At 41.7% G+C, this 4,649-nt stretch overlaps 1 pseudogene; it reads left to right on the forward strand.

Annotated features, from left to right (window-relative positions):
- The first annotated feature begins 1,921 nt into the window (after positions 1 to 1,921).
- Positions 1,922 to 4,649, forward strand: part of LOC109964967 (transmembrane and coiled-coil domains protein 3-like) — a 36,071-nt pseudogene continuing 33,343 nt past the window's right edge.

A 4,649-nucleotide genomic window follows, 5' to 3' on the forward strand; every position in this document is an offset into this window, starting at 1 on the left:
CAGGATGTCTTCCTCAGGCTGTTAAATGCAAGGTTAGTTAAGGCAGAGAAAGGCTGCAGTCAGGGACAAATGTTATTATGACTGTAAAAGTAACCATAATATTTGTCTTAATGTGTAATGTTATGTCAAATTGTTTTAGATACACACCACGAAAACAACAGCCACACACATTATTTTCTTCATGTTTGGTCTACTGCTCTGCTCAGGCAGCTGCAAGGCTTGCTTATCAGGTGACGTCACGGTTCGACAGCCCAGAAAGGATTAATATTGTATAGCAATGCTTGGTTCGGGGTCTTCCTGCTTCCGGGCTGCTTTGGCAGGCTGGGGGTTTGGAAGATCTCTGGACTGGAAGTGTGGATTCTTGCCTGTGACTTTTTGAATAAACCAGCACGGATATATTTTTTATATACTCAAGTGGTCTGAGTCGTCCCTCTGAGTTCCTGGTTTGAAAGAACCGGATGAGGCTTTATAATGGTTTTCAGCCTTTAATACCTTTGTCACTGACAAGGCTATGCCACCACCCAGCTGCTCCACACAAGCCTCGAGTCAATCTATGAATACACAAAGAGAAACTAGATGCCAGGTCACACAACACAAATCACACTTGTACTGCACAATTGTTCCAAGATCAGTCAGTGAACATAACCTGTAACGCCTTATGTTTTCCCACGACAAACTGTCAGCCGTCTCTGTCACTGGCCGTGATTTGGCTTGAGCTCGGGAGACTCAGTCAGGCATTTTCGTGTTATGTCACACATTCAAGTGCATACATTCACTCACACAGACACGCTGCCCTACAACAACCACTGTGCCAGCAGATGTCACCCAGTTGAAGTGGAGAGAAGAAAGAGCATGACTTTTGCAGTTCTCGAGGTCATGGGGACCCTGTCATGACTGCCACCTAGTGGTGAGAAGTGGCTTGCTGCTGCTTTTCCACCACAGACCATTATAAATAAACATAGTCATTTCTGGATGTGTTAGCATCTAAAGCTAATCTGTTTGTTTTGGTGACATTAGCGTGGTCATGATTGAGCCTTGTGTAACGTCAGTGCTTTGTGTCCCATTAGCAGCAACCAGAGTTCTACTGGACTGACATATTTACTCATTAGTAAGCAAACACTAGTTTCAGGCAGGAGGCTGCATTTTGTATAGTTTGTCATAACCTGTAGTTTACATCATCACTAGGAAACAGAACATGATGGGAGGTGTAAAGAGTGGTTAGTGTTTTGAGTCACACTAGACCCTTTAGTCTGAAAAGATATTTGGTAGTTTTAAATAAATTAAATGTAGATATAAAGATAAAATATAACTGTTTTTTAGTTGGGAGGTTGACAAGAAACAACGCTGGTTCAGCTCCCCACTCAAACTCATACAAAGTGCCTGTTAGTGGGTGTAAACACACACAGGTTGCTATCTGGCTCCGCAGATTAGGAGCATGCGTTCACCCCTCAGGGAAAGTGTCTGGCAGGAGATTCCTGCTCTAACTCTAAATTCCCACACCCATTCATCTCCTTAAAACTCACCCTCTCTTGTCCCAATCCTATTTCTCCATCCCCTGCCTGCTCCCTCCTGATTGGCAGTGGAGATTGCTGTGAATGTTGTGGGACCAGTAGAGGGTGGCTGATAGGAATCTCACAAAGAAAAATCCTGCTCTGGTGCTTCATGCCTTTTTAAGGTGCTGTCTTCCCCAGAAGGGCAGAAATGTGTGAGAACAGGATAGCCTGAGAAAACACCATACGATGAGGCAGTGTAGTGCAGGTTGGGATCTGAGTGCTGGTGGTACAAATGATTTCAAAATAAGAGGGTTGCACACACACTTACAGCTGGCTAGACAGATACAGACACTCCCCCTCTGTTAGAAGGAGAACTAAAACTACTAAAGAGGCAGAGAGAGCTCTCTGGTGTGCAGAGGACTTCTGAACTTGACGTGGTATGCGCTATGACCTCAGGCTGTGAGGAATAGGAGGTATGAGGAAGAACTACAGCACTATTCCACTCATCTATGTGACAGAGGTAGCGTTTGCACTTGCTACGACTCTAAGTCTGTCTCCTTGTTGTTGACTTTCTTTTCTGTTTGGTGTGATAGGTAAGGGAATCACCTCTTTTCCTGTTTATCTTGTGCATAAATGAAAACGGCAGAGTCAGATGTAAGTCACATGCCATTATTATCTCAGCATTTACAGTTCCTGGGTCACATGAGGAGCTGTTTATATGATAAAGTTAGTTTTTTACTCATTTACCACCCACTGAAATGTGCTCTGTTACACACCAAGATTATACATTTTGTGTGCTTATCAGAGGAATTATTGAAGGCTTTAAATTCTTAGGACTGGATAATGAGTTTTAAAGAGCTGATCTTTTATGTTTTTCTACATTACAGACATTTATATTAAGTTATTTTGTTTTGTGTGATCAGACATAATCAAGGAAGTTGATTTTTACCAGTTAAAGGTTGAGTCACACAAGTTTCATCATGTATCAGTAACATCTAAGGAATGTCTATAACAAGCCATAGTGTTCATCAGGCACACCTCATAGATTGCAGACAGCCTGTTTTCATTTTCTTAGAAAGACATTCAGAAGGTCCTCAGTTTCTCTTCTGAGAATTTGAGTGGGAGTTCATGTTTGTGTTCCTCCTCTCTTTATCTCTTCTTTACAATTTCACTTGCTCCATCAAAATGTCTGGTTGTTGTACTCTGTAGCTAAACAAATAAAAGAAGTATCACTGAGCCAATCCCCAGACAGTCCTTTGTACTTTGGGCTGACCTTATTGTGCTGACATGTGTGGTTTTGTGTGCACGTGCATTATGTGCTTCAATCTGCTAGTGTGTGTGCAACAAAATGCATAAAAAGTCATGTTATGTAACCTTTCCTGTCAAGCCAACTGCCTTCATCAGTCCACAAACAAAGAAATAGTAGAAGGAAGAAGCAGCAGGATCTTGCTTTTTTATTGCTCCATAGTGTTTTTTCACTCTCTTTAAGATCTCCGCTCAAGTAGTGCAACAAGTGTATAATCATCTGTGATTAGTTTTTTCACAGCTTCTGCACCCTTGATACATTGAGAAATTTGTTGTGTGCAGTAAATCCACAAAGCCTTAGAGATGTAGATACCCTTCAATTGTTAACTGTGGTCACTGCCATCTATTTACCATGGTAACCATCACCACAGTGTCTCAGATGCACATCGTTCAAGACCTTGGTTGACAGTCTGCTTTTATTCCCCCCTCCCCCCTTTGTTCTCATTAAGCTGTGTGGGCTAATATTACTGAGGACGTCGCAGTGTAATGTGTCAACAACACAATTCTCATGCTGATACAGTGCAAGTACTGTGGCTGTGTGTGTGCTTTTATCCTTACTCAGGAAAGGTGTGTGCAATGTGAGGACATTTGCAGGTTCTCTTTGCTACAAAGGGTTAAGTTTAGGGTAGAAGTAAGACAAGGATAGACGTAGTAGTGGACATGATGAGCGTGCCGTGTGTACTGTAGCCTTCTCATGTATTAATCTACTGTGGCAGTGTTGTGAATCAATGACAAGGGCTGTTTGTACTGTATTATATTTGTATCCATGCTCTGATATTTTTTTGTTGGTTCATCCACCACTTTGGTCCAGATTGAAATATCTAAACAACTGTTGTATGGATTGTCATGAGAGTTTGTTCAGACATTCACCGTCCCCTAGAGATGTTATTCCCCCGTCCTTATTTAAGGAGGTCTTTCCTTGCATGGGAATGTTGGTTCTGGCTATTATTAATAGCAGTGTGTCCTCTGGCGTTGTCCCTGGACAGTATAAGCATGCGGTCATCCAGCTGCTGCTTAAGAAGTCAGGTCTTGATCCTTCTATTTTGAGTAATTTTAGGCCAATCTCTAAGTTATCTTTTATTAAAAATTTTTTAGAGAAAGTGGTTTTTATACAGTTGAAATCCTTTTTAGATAAGCAAAATGTGTTGGCAATTTTTCAATCTGGTTTTAAAGCTTGGCATAGTACAGAGTCTGCATTATTAAAGGTTTTTAACAACATCTACTTGGCAACAGATGCTGGTGGCTATGTGACTCTTATCTTGTTGGATCTGACGGCTGCTTTTGATCTTTTTCTAAACATGGGGTCTCTTTTCATTGTTGTGCGGATGATGTACAGATGTATTTGCCACTGAGGGGAAGGGACGCATCATCAGTTGCATCACTATTGTCATGTTTTGATGACGTTAGGAAGTGGATGACCTTAAACTTATTGAAGTTGAATGATACGAAGACCGAGGTTATAGTGTTTGGTCCATATAACTCTGGTGGTTTTCCCCCAGTTGATTTCAGTTCCTTGGAATGGTACGTGCGGTCCACCGTTACTAACCTTGATGTTAAAATAGACTCTGTTCTTAGAATGGAATGTCGATTTGCCGCTGAGGGGAAGGGACGCATCATCAGTTGCATCACTATTGTCATGTTTTGATGACGTTAGGAAGTGGATGACCTTAAACTTATTGAAGTTGAATGATACGAAGACCGAGGTTATAGTGTTTGGTCCATATAACTCTGGTGGTTTTCCCCCAGTTGATTTCAGTTCCTTGGAATGGTACGTGCGGTCCACCGTTACTAACCTTGATGTTAAAATAGACTCTGTTCTTAGAATGGAATGTCAGGTGAATGCAGTTGTAC

Source organism: Monopterus albus, unplaced genomic scaffold (genome assembly GCF_001952655.1).
Source record: "Monopterus albus unplaced genomic scaffold, M_albus_1.0 scaffold94.1, whole genome shotgun sequence".
Lineage (NCBI taxonomy): Eukaryota > Metazoa > Chordata > Actinopteri > Synbranchiformes > Synbranchidae > Monopterus > Monopterus albus.